The sequence below is a fragment of the Sarcophilus harrisii genome, chromosome 3 (assembly GCF_902635505.1).
Source record: "Sarcophilus harrisii chromosome 3, mSarHar1.11, whole genome shotgun sequence".
Classification (NCBI taxonomy): domain Eukaryota; kingdom Metazoa; phylum Chordata; class Mammalia; order Dasyuromorphia; family Dasyuridae; genus Sarcophilus; species Sarcophilus harrisii.
Window position 1 is genome coordinate 578,025,950 of NC_045428.1, and position 18,174 is coordinate 578,044,123.

At 38.7% G+C, this 18,174-nt stretch overlaps 1 protein-coding gene across 4 annotated transcripts in view; it reads right to left on the reverse strand.

Annotated features, from left to right (window-relative positions):
- ESPN (espin) overlaps positions 1-18,174 on the reverse strand; it is a 53,891-nt gene that overhangs the window by 22,533 nt on the left and 13,184 nt on the right. The window lies entirely within an intron of this gene.

Sequence of the window (18,174 nt, forward strand, 5' to 3'; positions counted from 1 at the left end):
AGATGTAAAATTCACTGATCCCTCACCTTTATCTCCTGGTCTTTCTGGCTTCTTGCAAGACTCAGCTTAGTATCCTCCCCTTCTATGTACTTTGTATATGCAATATCTTCTATGTGCCCAGTCATTTATATGTTGTTTATCCTATCAGAATGGGAGCTCTTTGGCGTCCAGGATTGATTTTGCCTTTCTTTACAGTCCCAGCATTTAGAACAGTGTCTGGCACATGGTAAATACTTAGTAAATGATTGTTCACACACTCACTCTCCTGCTTCCCATCTCTTTGGAATACACAGTGTTAAAAGACAGTCGAATTCAGCTCAAAGACAATGGTGAGCCTTGGCTCCAGAGGACAGAAGATTAAAACAAAGGGGTTTTTGTTATTAAATCTTGTTATCAAATAAGATTTTGTTGATATTTTACTTCTTGTTTTTTCTTTGAATCATAAGCGTTATTGAGGTTAGGTTGGGGGTTATTGGGAAATGTTCCTGATAAGAAAAAAGCAACAATAAATCAGAGAGACCAGGGCGGTGGGGGAGGGGGGGAGGGAAAGAGACAGAGGGAGGAAGAGAGAGAGAAGAAGGGAGAAGGAGAGGGAGAGAGAGAGGAAAGGAGGGAGGGAGGGAAGGAAAGGACAGAGGGAGGGAGAGAAAGAGAGACACAGAGAGAGAGAGACGGGGGAGGGGGAGAGTTGAGAGTTACTAAGAAATGTTCTTGATATCAAAGAAGCAACAATAAATCAGAGACAAACAAACACGCATACACACACAGACAGAGAGAGGACAGAGGCAGAGACAGAGACAGAGATAGGAACAGGAACAGGGACAGAGAGACAGAAGGGAGAGACATTTGAATTCTACTTCTCATACTAGCAGTTTTCTCAAATGTAAAAAAAACTCAAGTAGGGTTAATAGCAAGGAACTATTTATCTAATAAAGTTATGGAGAGAATCAATTGAAATAATCTATGGAAAGTGCTTTACCACCCTTAAAATGCAGTATTATTTTTTATGATGTCACATTCTACCTGCTCTCTCACTGAATGCAAGCTCGCCAAGGGCAGGAATATTTTTAATATTTTCCTGCCGAAAGACTTAGCACGATGCCCTTAATAGATGTATGGTGAAAGAAGGATTCGAGTTTGTCATGGAATTAGGAGTGGAAAGGAACTCTAGCTCCATGCCCCATTTTTTCTCTTGGTCTCACAACTAAGATGGAAACTCCTCTTAGGAGGCACTGACCCAGGAAATGATTTCCCTGTTCTTTGTCAACTAAAATGGGTTACAGATTCTTTTGTTGACACTAGGAACCCAGTGTTCCTTTCCTATTCCTGTTTTTTCCCCCCTGGCTTCTCTGTTTCCCAGATCACCAAGCCCCCTGGCTCCCAGATTTCTTATTTGAGGAGAGGCAACCAAGTACCAAAGGGACCAAGACTCTTGGTACTTCTTTTCAGTGGAGGGTAGGGAACTGAGGATGTGAGAAATTGCTCTCTACATCCTTTGGGAGTGTAAAGGTGATATTCAGCTCTTGGAAGAGGACATATGTAACTGGAAGGCCATAAGAGCCATGTTGCTCTATTTCTGCCTGGGGAGGGCAAACCCCTGCTCATCTGCAACCCTTCCCTATCTTCCCCCCTCCCACCCCTTCACTCCACTCAAAGCTTAGCAACTTGCCCACTTAATCCTATTTCCTGGGCTATTTTGGGCTCCTGCAATTTCACTGCTTTAAAAATTAAGCAGATTAAGAGTCTGATGGGTACACAGACATGAACCTTTCTCCTGAAACAAGGATGGGCAGAGCTCTATGTTGGGATTAATGGTGTTTTGTCCTTGGGGATTTATGGATCAATACTTGTATTACATCATTAAGTAGAAAATAACTGAATTTGAGTTCTTGTTAGCAATCAAGAATAATTGGCTAGTGTAGAAAGTTACTCCTTTATCTCAGAAAGATACATTTTTCTTCCTTGACTACAATGTATTCTTTCCCTCCATGGTCTTGGCAGTATTATTTCATTAAATAGAAAACAACTGAATCTGAGTCCTTGTTAGCAATCAAGAATAATTGGGTAGTATAGAAAGTTACTCTCTTATCCCAGAAAGATACATTTTTCTTCCCTGACTACAATGTATTCTTTTCCCCCATGGTCTTGGCAGTATTACTTCATTAAGTAGAAAATAACTGAATTTGAGTCCTTGTTAGCAATCAAGAATAATTGGCTAGTGTAGAAAGTTACTCCTTTATCCCAGAAAGATACATATTTCTTCCTTGACTACAATGTATTCTTTCCCTCCATGGTCTTGGCAGTATTATTTCATTAAATAGAAAACAACTGAATTTGAGTCCTTGTTAGCAATCAAGAATAATTGGTTAGTGTAGAAAGTTACTCCCTTATCTCAGAAAGATACATTTTTCTTCCCTGACTACAATGTATTCTTTCCCTCCGTGGTCTTGGCAGTATTTCAGGGATTCCACTATGGGCCCAAGAGGAATAAGTTTCTTAAGGGGAGTGTCTCTATCCACAAAACTTGAATTCTGGAGTCTTTCCCTTCTGTCCCATTGGTCTAGATTCTAGAATCATTTAGCGTATATATTGTAGACTAGATTCTTGAATCTAGAACTAGCTGATGCTGCATCATGGCTGCAAGAAACTACCAGAGAAACAGAGCCTCCCATCAAGCTCCCAGCACTCTCCAGAGTCTTCAAGGGGCCTGGGGAATTTTGCTGTAGGTCACAGAAATGGTCTCAGGGCTGAGAAAAAGAGGCAATTCCCCTTGAGATCAGCCATGTTCACCATAAAAGGGGGGAGTCAGGAGCTGAACTGGGAGGAGGGAGTGATGTCCAAGAGGACCTTGAAGCTCTGCCTGCCTCCTGGGTTAAGGATCCTGAGTAGAAGAAATCTCACTTTTCCAGGCTTTTTAAGTGGAAAGGGAGCTCCTTGCGGGGCTTACTTCAGAATGGGAAGATCTTGGGTGAAGTTAAAGATGTTGGACACTAGGTGGCGGTGTAGCCCAGAGTCAAATCCCTAAGCCCGTCTCTACCCAATGGATAGATCCCTTGTTGTCCAGCTCTGCCTTGTCCTGCCCATAGGTGGGCATCCGCGTACCCATCCTGAAGTTTTTATCAAGCACTTATGATGGGACTGAGACTCCCCCCCCCGCAGACACTAACCCACCTCCCTACCTCCCTGTCTCCCCAAATCCTTGCTTTTCTGTTCAGGCTTAGGTTCATTTCTATCTTTCGTTGGCCACCTGCACTTCTGTCCCCTTATCCCCCATCCCTCTCCTTATAAACCTTCTTTCTCTAATATCCATATGGTACTTATTCTAGGTCATATACACATACATACATAACTATATATACATATGTATAAATATACATATTTATATAGTTGCAGGGGAAAGAGTGAGCACACAAATATATATATATATGTGTGTGTATGTGTATCTATCTATCTATCTATCTATATATTTGTGTGCTCTTTCCCCTGTGCACTCTTTCCCCTGCAACTATATCAATCCCACCTTGATTCTATTCCCATTTCCCACCCAACCCAGTGCCTCATATCCAATAGGCACTAAGTATGTGTTTGTCGATTGAATAATTGCTATTCAGGGTGCATACCCAGTAAATGGACCATGAGACACTCACACCACCATCTATACGCTGAGTATGTATGTTGCCCACACCTCTCCAAATTCCTATTGACGGTCCCCTGCTCCATCTCTTGGAGGCGGCCCCCAGGTGCCATCCTCGATGCCCCATGCGAACACCTGTTTTCGTCTCCAGTACTCAGTAAAAACCTGTTTAATATTTCACAAAGAACTGGCAACCAGCCCACTGCTCTATTACTTTCCAGGATCATAGTTGTCTGAATTATTCACCTTGTCACCAAGAGGGGAGGGGACTTAGTGCACCTGACAGCTGAAGAGTCAGAGAACAGTCACCCAGGATTCCATGGAAATGACTCCCCCAAGCTCTGCAGCCCCCTCCCTAAAATCCTCCCTTTTCTGTTTTACTGAAGGTATAATAGAGACAGCGCTTTGGATGAGGTTGGCTGAGGGCCCTTAACTCTCTTGGCTTATTTCAATATTCCCATAGAGCATGCTAGGCCTAGGGAACTGTGCCCAGTCTAAGCCCAGCCCCGGCTTCTGCCATCCAAGAGGCTCTCTGCAGGGCAACTGGCACAGTAAAAGATATTGGACCACAAACAAGAATCTGAGCCAAGTGGGACTGGAGCATCGATGCCCTTTTCCCATCACAGAATTCCAACTTGGGACAAGGAAGGCTGGCATCCCAGAATGCAGCTGGGTCAGCTTTTCCCTACTCCATTCCCCCAAGCCCACTGGTGGTACTTTTCTGTGATACCCATGAGCAGTCTTCCTCTTGGATCCTGGAGTATTTGACCATCTTGACTGCCTTGGGTTAGCTGGGTAGGAGAAGAATTCCAAAGCTAGCCTGGGCTAGGCCCCCGAACTGACACAGACCCCATGGATAGAGGAGAGAAATAACGAGCATTCCCTCACTGCTGCCTTCCTCTGCCAGTGTTTCCCCTGGCAGAAAGAGGAGTCGGGTATTGTAGTGGATAGAGAGCTGGTCTGAATTCAAATTCTGCTTCGGGCCTTTTTGTGAATTTTGTTCTCAAACCCCAGGATGGAGCTTGGGAGTGGTACCTCTCCATTCTCCCTCAGAGCTTTTGCCCAGCTTATCAGGAAGGGGTTAATCTGCCAGAATGACGTTATAGCCTCTGCATCCAGATGGAGTGGGTTAATCCTGAGAGTAACCTATTTTTGCTTTGGGCTCAACTCCACCCTTTCCAGAGAAGGGAAGAAAGGACTTATATTGGGCTCCAGTTTCCTCATCCATATAAAGGAAGGAAGTGAACTAGAAGATCTCTAAGGTCCATTTTAGCTCTTCTCTGTCATCCGATGATGCTGTCCAACTGGACACATATTAAATTGAATGGAGAAAGGGCAAAAAGAGTAGAGCCAAAAAACTAACTAACCAATGAGTCTACATTAGGTACCTAGCATCACATAGTAGAGACAGTCCTAGGGCCTGGGTTCAAATTCTGACCCTGCAATTTGCTACTTGTATGACTTTGGGCAAATCTCCTTTAACGACTCTGGATCTCAGTTTCCTCCTCTTTGAAAAGAATACTTTGGACTTGATGACCTCTAAGGAGCCTTCCAACTTTTCTTGTCCCTACTAGGGAGCTAGACAATTGAGAGTTAGGAAAATGAGGAAGATGGGGACATTGCCCTCAGAAACTAAGAGCTTGAAGATGCCTGAAGGATTGGTTACCAATTTGATTATCTGTGAGTGTGCAGCCAGCACAATCCCTTCTAGGTGTGATCCTTGGGTCCTTGAACTTGGGTTTTGTTTTTAATGCTGATAAGTGAACTTCAATATAATGGTTTCTTTTGTAATACTATATTTTAGGCATTAAAAACATGGATCTGAGGAGTCTATAAATTTCAATAGAATACCTAAGTGAGAAAGGTGACTATTTCATAGATTTAAAAATGGCACCATTCTGGTAATGGGACCAGTTAGTTTCTCTCATCTCTTCTTGACAGCTGAGTGTTAAACTATTGACATATGGTTTGGGGTAGAGGCTGAATCTAGGGATAAAGGAAGACAGTGGGTAGGTGGGTATCTCTCAGTATATCTGTTGTTATTGTGTTTTGATTTATTGTGCTTCACAGATATTTCATTTTTTATGAATTGATTTTTTTGATTTGATTGTGAGTTACAAATTTTACATATTGCATTTTTTTTACACAAATTTGTGACCAGCAAGTCGATCAGCATCATTTTTTTTCCAGGAGCATCTACTCATATTATATCTCTGTGTTGTCACATTTTGGCAATTCTCACAAGATTTTAGATTTTCATTATTATTCTACTTGTGATAGTGATCTATGATGAGTGATCTTTGATGTTACTATTGTAATTGGTTTGGGGTGTCACTAATTGTGCCTATATAATAGGGTTAATTTAATAAATAAATGTTGCAATAGTTGCAGGACTGTTCCACTCCTGCCTCTCTCCCTCTCCAAGAGCCTCCCTATTCCCTGAGGCACAACAAAATTGAAATTAGGCCAATTAAGGGTAACTAGTGGTGCAGTGGATAGAGTTGTTTATCCTTCGTTCTGGAAGAGGACTATGATAAGGGAGAAAAATTTGGAACACAAGGTTTTGCAAAGGTGAGTGTTGAAAAATATCTTTGCATGTACTTGGAAAAATTTTTAAAAACTATTAAAAAAAATAAGTTGCTACAACAAAACCAATGCAACCAAGATTTGAAGAAAAGAAGAAAGCTGGGAAACTTTTTTTTAAACAGCAAGTGTTTCTGATAAAGTCCTCATTTCTCAAATATATAGAGAATTGATTCACATTTATAAAAATACCAGTCATTCCCTAAATGATAAATGATCAAAAGATATCACAAGTAGTTTACAAAGGAAAAAAAATCAAAGCCATATATATGACATATATAGTCATATGAAAAAATGCTCTAAATCACTATTGATTAGACAAATGTAAATAAAAAAAATTCTGGGTATCGCCTCACACTTAGAAGTGTAACATAATTGAAAGGGAAAATAACAAATGTTGGAGAGGATGTGGAAAAATTGGGACTCTAGTGCACTGTTGGTGAAATTGGGAGCTGATCCAACTATTCTGGAGAGTAATTTAAAACTATGCCAAAGTGCTAGAAAACTATTGCATACTTTTTAAGTCAGCAATATCACTATCAAATCTATATCCCAAAGAGATTTTTTTTAAATGGGGGGAGAGGGGAAAAGGGAGAGAACCTATTTGTGGAAAAATATTTACAGCAACATTTTTGTGGTAAGAGGGAAATGGAAATCGAGGGAATGCCCATCAATTGGGAAACTGCTGAACAAATTATGGTAGATGACTATAATGGAGCATTACTGTGCTATAAGAAATGATGAGCAGGCAGATTTCAGAAAAAAACTTATATGAACTATACAAAGTAACCTGAGCAGAACCAGGAGAACATTGTATATAGTAACAGAAAAACCATGTACTGATCAATTGTAAGTGGCTTTGCTATTCTCAGCAATACAATGATCTAGGACAATCCCAAAGGACTCATGATGAAAAATGCTATCCACCTCTAGAGAAAGGGAGTCTAAACAGATAAAAAGATACTATTTTTCACTTGCTGTATTCAATTATGTTTCAATTGTATCTACCTTCCATATAGACAGGGAGGTGGGTTCTTAATCTGGAGTCCACAAATAGATTTCAAAGGGGTCTGTGAATTTGGATGGGAAAAAAATGACACCTTTATTTTCACTAACCTCTAATTAAAATTCAGTATTTGCTTCAATTATCTAAAAACACTCTTCTAAAAATCCATTGGTTTCCCCAAACTGCCCAAGGAGTTCATGGAGCAAGAAAGGCAAAGACTTCCTGGTATAGACCCATCCTCCTCACTCCTGCCAGGCAGAAGACATTAAATCTTTTTTTTTTATTAATTATATCTTCAGTGCTTAGCACAGTGCCTGGCAAATAGTAGGTGCTTAATAAATGTTTATGGGATATTGAAATTTAGTTAACGCTTGGCTTCTCAGAGATCTGGCAAACACAAAATGGTATTTTTTCACAACTCAACACAAGTGTTGTTTTTTTTTTTTTTCTTTAATTATCTTCTTTGAGAATCAGACTGGAACATTCTTTTTTATTTGCTTGCCTGCCTTTGGGGAATGAATGACATTTTTGTGTGAGAAAAACAAAACAAAACAAAACAATCTCTAAGATCCTAGGTCTCCCAGAGAAGACAGACCCAATTTTCTTCCTCCCCAGTCCTTATGACTCTAAAGGCTCTTAGAGTCACTGAGTCTAAACTTTCTTGTTAGAGATCAAGAAACTCAGGTGGACAAGGGCGAAGTGATTTTCCCGAGTTCACAATGAATTTCAACTCAGGTCCTCTTAATTCTTTGTTCAGAACTCTATCCACTATGAACCCCAGATCCTTCAGACCCGTCTTCCTTAATTAAGGTGAAGAAAATATTACTCTCTCTTCATTCCCATCCTTGGCCTGTCCATGACTCTGCTAGCATAGGCTGGGGATGGGGCTGTTCCCAAGGGTCAGGATGTCTATGGAGGAAGTGGGGAATAGTAGAATGCTCTGACTAGCCCCCTAGCATTAAACTACTTTGAACTCAGAAGTCTCTACGTTATACATCAAAATATTTTCTATCTGTAAAAAATTCAATGAATTTGTAAAATCATAGAATCATAGGATTTTGAGAATGGGCAGGATCTTGGTGGCCATTTAGTCTAGTCCACACTGTAGAGGAATTCAATTAAGCAAGCATTTATTATTTTCAAGACACATATTAGACACTGAGGATTCAAAGGCAAAATGAAATAAAGATCTTGACTTCTACGGGCTTCCATACTATTAGAAGGCTTCAAGATGTGGACAAGGTAAGGAAAGAGTATGGCCCAGGGAAAGAATACTTGCTTTGTAATTAGAGGGCCTCGTTTCAAATCTTTCATTTGATATTCACTACTGATATTCCTCTTTTTCTCCTTGCCCTTCCCAGATGATGCCTTCTTTCTGTTATTAGATTCTTTTACGCTGTTTGTATCTTAAGGGCTCCTTGAAGGTAGGGACTGTGTTTTTGCTTTTTTTTTGTATTCCCAGTGATTAATCACAGCATCTGGTACTTAGTAAGAAGGTAATCAATGCTAGATGGACTGGCTGACTGTGACAAGTGGATTCCTTCCTTGGGTCTCATTTTCTTCATATGTCAAACAAGGGGGTTGGACAAGAATGGCCTCCAAAGACTTTTTTCTCTTTCATTTATGACCTCAGTATTTAATAAGTAATTATTGTATTAGGGTGAGAGGTTTTTTTCCCTTTTCTACTACTTGATCTAGAGACCAACCAGTGTGGGAAATCTAAAAGATTTGCCCAGCCAGAATAGCTGAGATCTAATCAAAGATGGTAAAAGAGATTCTAAGTTTGAGCTAATGACTACAGTTCTGCTAGAAGTGTTTGTTTAGATAATTCTGGGAAAGTGTTGATTCTCCCTTTGGTCAAACAGATGATAAGATTCTTTGATTAAAATCTGGGTGATCCACAACATAGTATTTTTACCTTTGTTATTGTTTGCTTGTTTGTTTTTCTCTCATTTTTTTTTCTTTTTGATTTGATTTTTCTTTGTTTAAAAATGTTTTTATTAAAGTTTTTTCTTTTTTATTAAAGCTTTTCATTTTTGAAACATATGCATAAATTTTCAACATTAACCCTTTCAAAACCTTGTATTCCAATTCTCCCTCTTCCCCCCAACTTTCTCCCCTAGATGGCAAGTAATCTAATATATGTTAAACATGGGAAAAATATGTCAAATCCAATATATGTATATATATATATATATATTTGTATAATTATCTTGCTGCACAAGCAAAATCAAAACAAAAAGGAAAAAATAAGAAAGAAAATAAAAAATAAAATGCAAGCAAACAACAACAAAAAGACTGTTGTGATCCACACTCAGTTCCCACAGTCCTCTCTCTCGATGTAGGTGGCTCTCTCCATCACAAGATCACTGGAACTGATCTGAATAATCTCATTGTCAAAAGGAGCCCTGTCCATCAGAATTTGATCTGATTTTTCTTGTGCAGCATGATAAATGTGGAAATATGTTTAGAAGAACTGCACACGTTTAACCCATATTGGATTACTTGCTGTCTAGGGGAGATGGGAAGTGTGGAGGGAGGGAGAAAAATATGGAACATAAGGTTCTGTAAGGGTGAATGTTGAAAACTATCTTTGCATATATTTTGAAAAATAAAAGGCTATTATAAAAAAAATCAGGTGATCAAAGTCACATACCCCAAGACTCTCTAATATTCATTTCCTCATTACTTGTTATCCAATCAAAGTTGATTGCTATCCTCAGGAACACCCACTCTTCCAAGGGTACATAAACTATGAGCTCACCACCATGAGGGTCTTTGGTCTAAGAGAGATGGTCAAATGACCCTCCTTTTATTGCTAAGCAAGTTGGCATTATTAGTAAAATGATCAAACTACCCAGAATCTATATCTCTTGAACCTTTTAAGCACTATCACTCTTTTGGCTTTCAGAGAAAGAAAGGTACATGGGCAAGAGCAGACACAAGGCTCCAGGGACATGTGAAGAGGACCAGAGCACTAATGGAGATGTGACTTTAATAGTGACAGCAACTTTTCAGAGTGTCACGGGGGCCCCTTGCTTGGATCAGAGCCTAGAACTCAGAGGGGTACGGTGACAAAAGGGCACAGAAAGGACAGAGCTATATACAAGGCATGAATTTTTCTCAGAGAAACAGTACAGGCAGTGCCTAATTGCCAGCCACAGGGGCCATGGGGGAGAAACTGGGCTTTGTTTCTGCCCTTGGCAGAGGCTAAGCTCCCAAGTGGGACATGTCTGGAAGGTGCTTATAGGGAAGGATGGGGCCTCTGGGAAATTCTGGGCTCCAGGCCCAGCCTCCAGTTGGAGCCAAACATGGATTTTTCAGACAAGGGGATGAAGCGCCGCTTAGGAAAGCAACTTAAGAAACATGCTTCCTCCACCAAGACCCCCCAAAGTAGCCCTTTCCCAAAGGATTCCCATTTTCCTTCTTAGCAATAGCAACAGTTTCTCTAGCACCTAAATTTCAGGAATCTATAATTTTTAATCATTGAAAGGGGAGGACCTCCTCCTTCCATCCTCTATATTAATCTTCAGGAATTGCTGTGACTGGAAGTTTACCAGTGGGTGGCCAGCCTTTTAGGAGGATGGGTCTGGACTTCAGAATTTCCCAGAATCCCATCCTTCCCTGTAAGCATCTCTTGAGACTCCCTTCCTTGGGAGGACAGGAACACAGAGTGCCTGTCTATGGAGCTTTTCCAGAATGAGAAGACCTGTTAGAGTTTGGGCTCTGGGAATCTGGCAAGATGAGAGCAAGTGAGTACCTAGAAAAAAGCCTAGATTATCCACAAATGACCAGGAAAGTCATCAAACTGCACCAAAAGAAATGATCAAGAAACCAAAGAGAATCAGTTATATACCTCTCTACCCAGTTCATGGCTACATAAAAGACTTCCAGGATCTTGCAGTAGTAGCATGGTGAGCTGAGCAGCAGATCAGAATAAATGAAAAGAAAATCTGAAAAAGCCTTTTGACCTGACAGGAAAAAGAGTTAAAGCAGAGACCCACTCAGGGCAGAGCCTGTGATCTGCCAGCACGGTCCCCCAAAACCTAGGGTCACTGACATAGTAAGACTTGGGAAGGAGGACACAATTGTGTCCAAAACTCCATAATCCCAATCTTGGTCAAGATACTGGAGTGGTTTTTCATTTCCTTATCCAGTTCATTTTACAGATGAGAAAAGTGAGACAGAGTAAAGTGACTTGCTCAGGGTCATAAGCTAATAAGTATCTGAGGCTGGATTTGAACTGGGGAAGATGAGTCTTCCTACCTCTAGATCCAATGCTCTATGCACTATGGCACCATCTAACTGCCTATATGAATGTTAACTGCTATTATCATCATCTCACTGTTACTATTACTGCTGCTGTTGCTACTACTGCCAAACAGGTTTCATAAAGATCAAATTAGGCAATAAACAACAAAATTTCCCCATAAAATAGAAAAATAAAGAACCTCTCATGTTAATATAGCTGAGTAGCAATGATTTGGGGTGATTGAGATGACCTCTATGACCTCTCCCAGTTCTGAAATTTCATGTTCCATTAATCTACCTGTTATTCCTCCGTCTCCAATGGCTGAGATTGTACTTCCTCTTCAATGTCCTCCCATTTCTACTGCATCTTTTTAAATTCCTGACTCCCTTGTAGGGTTAGTTCAAGTGACACTCTCTACAGGATCCCTTTTCTTGATTTTGCCATTGGTCAGCACTCTGGTCGGAGGGAATCTTTTTGTATTTAGACTTTACTGTATTTGAATCCATTGTATGATTTGTATTTAATAGTATTGTATTTGTAATTTATTTAATCGATTGAACTGACTTATCTGTGGACAGGCTGTTTTCTGCTGTTAGAATCTAAACTCCTTGAAGGTAGGGATTATTTTGTGTTTTCTTTCTCTGAATTCATTGTGCTTAGCTTAATGCCTTGGACTGGGCAGGTACTTATTAAATACTTAAATGAATGAAGGACTTGATACTGATACTAATTAACAATAACAACTCACTCTAACAGTCCTGACCTTGACAGTGAGGCTATCCTGAAGCTTGAGTACTAGGAAATTGGGGGAAATTGAGGTCTTTGGGGTATATCCAAAGCTAATTGGACGCTCAAAAGTGAGAGATATACCCATTTTTCTTTTTTTTTTTTTTTTTTTTTATTTTATTATTTTTTTTTTTTAATTTAATAGCCTTTAATTTACAGGATATATACATGGGTAACTTTACAGCATTAACAATTGCCAAACCTCTTGTTCAATTTTCACCTCTTACCCCCCACCCCTCCCTAAATGGCAGGATGACCAGTAGATGTTAAATATATTAAAATATAACTTAGATACACAATAAGTATACATGACCAAAACATTATTTTGCTGTACAAAAAGAATCAGACTCTGAATTATTGTACAATTAGCTTGTGAAGGAAATCAAAGATGCAGGTGTGCATAAATATAGGGACTGGGAATTCAATGTAATGGTTTTTAGTCATCTCCCAGAGTTCTATTTTTAGTCATCTCCCAGAGTTCTTATACCCATTTTTCTTATGGCTTTGAGTATTTCATCTATTTTCTTGGTGGAGATTCAGTGACTTCAATTATAGGAATCACTCTAGAGGACTTTGCTTTTGATTATATATGCAGACTGGGTGTCCATAGTTTCCTTCCTGAAAACATCTTACGTGAGAGATTGACCAAGGACTAAAGGGGATGGTGAAGTGGGATGGTTACATCCAAGTACAATACAGAATTTAGGGCCTAGGAACTCCAACTCCCTGAATAGGCAGTATAGTGTAGTGAAGGGGAAAAAAAAAATTAACCAATTCAACCAAAGTTAAAAAAAAAAATCAATATTCAATGGGGCAGCTAGGTGGCACAGTGGATAGAGCACCAGCCCTGAAGTCAGGAGGATCTGAGTTCAAATGTGGTCTCAGATACTTCATACTTCTTAGCTGTGTGACTCTGGGCAAGTCATTTAACCCCAATTGCCTCAGGGAAAAAAAATCAATAGACAGCAGTCCCCAACTTGACCTAGATCAAAAGTTCAATAGTCTGCTTTTTTGCATTGTTTTGCAAAATTTTTATGTCCTCTAATACATGGTTAATTTTTATAAAGATGTGACACATAGCAAGGAAATACGAACATTTCTTTTTATTCCTATTCATTAATTGCCATATTTATCATTTCTAATTTCTCTAAAAGTCTATACAGGTTCTTAACTTTTTTTCTTGGTTTTTTTTTTTTTTTTTTTAGGGTTAGTTTTAGGTCTGAAAGGGTTACATGGAAGAGTCTCTCACTCTAATAACTTAACTATCTTTTTCTCCCTGAAGTTTGATTGACTTTTTCTTTAAGTGTTATTATACCATTCAATACACATATATTAAACAGATGCTGGTTCATTATCTTTACTTTTAATCATAATGTAAGACTTGGGTTGAAAAATTTGGGTCTTATCTTTTTTTTCTGTGGACTCAATTTCTTCATATCCTAAATGAAGGGAGTAGATTAAGTCCTACAATTCCCTAAGATGTCAAGGTCAAGAGTGAAAATCAGGACTTGGGTCCTAGGCTAAGTTGTTTTCTGCTTCAATTTCCAAGTCTGGACTCCTGGACAAGAGTCAGCATTTGACCAGCTGTCCCACCTTTGTATTATGCTTTCTCTGCTGATGTGTTCATCAGTGATCACATGAAGCATCATCCTCCCTTCCTTTCAGATAATCTCTTAGAGGTCAGGGGAGGTTGGATCTATAGAATCTCACTCGTTGGAATAGACCTTCGACACCATTTAGTCTGATACTGGAATCCCTTTTACAATTTGCCTGGCAAGTGATCATATAACTTCCATTTGAAGATCCTTCAGTAATAGGGAACTCACTAAGTCTTGAAGCAATTCATTCCAATTTTGGATATCTGGTTTTGCCTTAAATAGAATCAAAATTTCCTTCTCTTCAGCTTCTATTCTCTGTTCCTTTGACTCTTCTTTCCCCATCACTTACCACATCGAATTAGTTGCCAAATCTAGTCAATTCTAAATTTGCAACATGTCTCTAATCTGTCCCCTTCTCTGTACGAATAAGCCCAATGCTCTAGTTCAGATATTCATCATCTCTTGCCTAAACTATGATGACAGCCTCTTAACTGATCTTTCTGCCTTTATTCTCTTCTCTTCCACACATAGGTTGTGGTGTAGGTTGTGATATGTGACTCACCTGCTCCAAAACATTCAATAACTCCCAGTGACAACCTCTCTAATGTCAGTTAAGACTCTCCAAAGTCCTGTTACCTCCTACTTTTCTAGCCTTATTATACATTACTCCCCTGGATATATTCTATATGTCAGTTAACCTGGACTGCAGTTATTTTCTCAAACTTGATAAGCCATCTCCTACCACTGTGCATTCATTCCATCACCTATGAGGGATTGATTCACTTTCTCCTTATGTTTTTCAAAATCTTTCTCTTCCTTCCAGTCTAGGTTTCGATGCCTCTTCCTTCACAAAGCCTCCCAGTATCTGCAGTCCCACCTCATCTCCACCCCCATAGGAAAATGATCTCTCCTCAGGTTTTCACTGTTATGTTATTTGTCTATCTCCTAGGGTCCTATGAAAAACTGGCTTGCATACCACTGTGGCAAAGACCTTCAGCACCAGGTAGAAAACAAGCTTCATGAGGGCTGTTTTTAAACTTTATTCCTTCATTTCAGTGTCTTATACATAGTAAGTACTTTACAAATGTTTGTTGAATAATAACTCATCAATATAGTACTTTATATAGCCTCATTTCTTTTTAAATTAAATTGCATTTAAACAATTAACAAATATTTCTTTATTTTTCTCCTTTTTGCTCTCCTATCACTAGAGAAAAAAAAGGAATAACAAAACCATAGTAGATGTTCGTATAGGAAAAACAAACCCCTCATAGATGCATAATCAAGAAAAACAAATTCCCATTGGTCATGTCAGATAAAAATATTTGCTGCACCTTGAGACTACCACTTCTTTTCTCATTTGATCCTTTTAACAACCCTGTTATATAATATATAATATATTATATATAAATATAATATAATAATATTTATCATATACCCATATAATAGATATAATATATTTATATATATCCATAAAATAGATGTAATATATTTATATATATCCATATAATAGATAATAGATATTATATGAATATCATATGATAGACATCTATCCACTCATCTGTCTACCTATTATTTATCTATGTGGTTATTAAGAGTAGTGCTTTGGATTAATTTTTGAGGCAATGGGAATTAAATTGCTTGCTCAGGGTCACATAGCTAGTAAGTGTAAGAGGCCAGATTTGAATTCAGGTCCTCCTGACTCCTGGACCTGTCCTCTATCTACTGAACCATCTAGCTGCCCTGGCCCATCAGCAATATGAAGGTAGCTAATATATCTCTTTAAATCTTCCTTTCTCCAGGCTAATCATCTCCAGTTTCTTCCATCCCTCTCTCCAAAGGAAGTATAGCACTCGATTCTCTCACTCTCGAAGTCACTTCCCTTTGAATATACTCCAGTTTATCCCTAAAATATCTAACTCCCTAAAATGTATATTACAGAACTGAAAACAAGCCTCATGACAGAGCTTTGAACAGAGCAGAGTATAGTCACATCACCCCCTTATTTCTGGAATCTTTCTCCTAAGATGCCATTAGCTCTTTGGAAATTAGCACTATTGGCTCATATTAAGCTTGAAGTCCCCTAAAACTTCCCCAGATTTATTTCTCATGGGTCACATGAACAGTCTACTCCCCCATCCTGCACTAATACAATTGGCTTTATGAACTAACATCTAAGACTTTTACTTTTTTTATCTATGTATTAGATCTAGCTCATCATTCTAAACTCTTTTGGAGCTTGATTTCCACCTATTAACTATTCTTCTCAGGCTCAAGTCACTTGCACATTTGATAAACATTTTTTATATTTTTATGCAAGTTATTAACAAATATTTTGAATATTTTAGGACTAGTGATTGATCACTGAGTAGCTCTACTTCTTCCAAGTTGACACTGATCCACCTGTGGTTATTCTTTTCAGTCCAGGTTCAAATAAACCTAATTATACTATCATCCAGCTCATGTCTCCATTTTGTCAATAAAGATAGCAAGAGATACTTTGTCAAATGCTTTATCCAGTGACCCAGTGATCCCATTCCTGGGCATGTGTCCAAAGAGATCAAAGACAGGAAAAAAAAACCAAAACACCGATGTATACCAAAATATCATTGCGGCACTTTTTGTGGTAAGAAAAAAACTAGGCACAGAAATGGATACCCATTAATTGGGAAATGTCTGAACAAACTGGTATATGAATGAGAGTCAATATTATTTCACCATAAGAAATGAGGATTATGAAGAACTCAATGAAACTTGGGAAAACATATGAACTGATACAGAATGAAGAAAGCAGAATCAGAAGAACAACACACAAAGTAACAAAAATAATCTCAACAGTGACAATGCTGAACCTTTATTGCAATGTCCAATCTTGTTCCCAGAAAACAGATGATGAAACACACTTTCCTTAGCTCTGTAAAGAGGTAAGGGGGTTGTAGATATAGTTGCCTATGTCATCAGACAGGTTTTTCTTTGTTAGAACAGAGGGTTCAATTGTGGGGGATGGGGATATTAGGAAATGCCTGTGGTGTCAAAATCGACAATTTCATAAAAATAGTTTTGTTCAAATATAGTTTACATTGTTCCCTTAATTTAGTGATTCTGTCACAAAAGGAAACAAGATTTGTGCACAGTGATGGTGCTTGATAAAGTCAAGCTGCTCTTTGGAGATCATAGACTCTCCTTCTAAAAGCTCATAAGTCACCCCTTAAATAATGTGCCGAATTTTGCTAACATTCAAAATCAAATTCACCAGACTCTAGTTGAATGAATATTCCTTTCTCCCCTTCTTTCTTTTCTTCTATATTTCCCTCCTTCCCTCGGTCCCTTCCCTCTTTTCTTCTTTCTTTCCCTCTCTCTTCCCTTCTTCCTTGTATCTATCCTTCCTTCCTTCTCTCTTTTTTCTTCTCTTTCTTTCTCCTTTTCTTTTTCTTCCTCCCTCCTTCTCTTCTTCCTTATTTTCCTTCCTTCCTTCTTGCTTTCCTTCCTTTCTTCTTACTTTCCTTCCTTTCTTCCTTCCTTCCTTCCCTCCTTTCTTTTTTCCTTCCTTCTATTTCTTTCCTCCTTTTTCTTTCTCCCTCTCTCCTGTTCTTCCTTCCTTCCTTCTCTATTTCTTTTTTTTCCCTCTTTAATTCATAGAATAAAATAAGCATTTCCATAACATCATACAATAAAAAGATGATTGTATATGAAATTGTAAATCAACTATGCACAATTTGCTATGCCTTTCAAATATCAAACAAAATTATCACGTAAATTTCTTTTTCCTTCCCTTTCCTCAGAAATGGCTACCATTAGATGCCAAAAGACCCCCACCCCAAGTATTCTATACATACTCCTAGTTTTTGGTCCTCTCTTTCTCTACCCCCTTCTTTTTCTTTCAAATAGGATATTTGTCTGGCTCTTGTTCTGCAGCACCTCTCCTGTTTTCTTTTCTGTAGGTCCTTATGGGAACTCAGACCACCATTTTTTTTCTGAGATTGAGAAGCATCCTGTAAAGAATACTGGCCTTTTTAAGACATGTGTGTGAATCCTGGTTCTACTAAAATATGAACTGCTTATTAGCTGTGAGATCCTGGGCTGGTGGGCTCCTAGAATCACATTAAGAGAGATAGAGGAGACTTAAATGTCATCTTAGTCAGCCAATAAGCATTTATTAAGCACCTACTATTTGCCAGGCACTGTACTAAGTCTTGGGAATACAAAGAAAGGCAAGAGATAGCTCCTGCTTTGGAGGAGCTCACAGCCTAATGGGTGAAGACAGCATGCAAACAATTTAATAAATAATTTAATAAATGCAAGCATTTATTAAGCA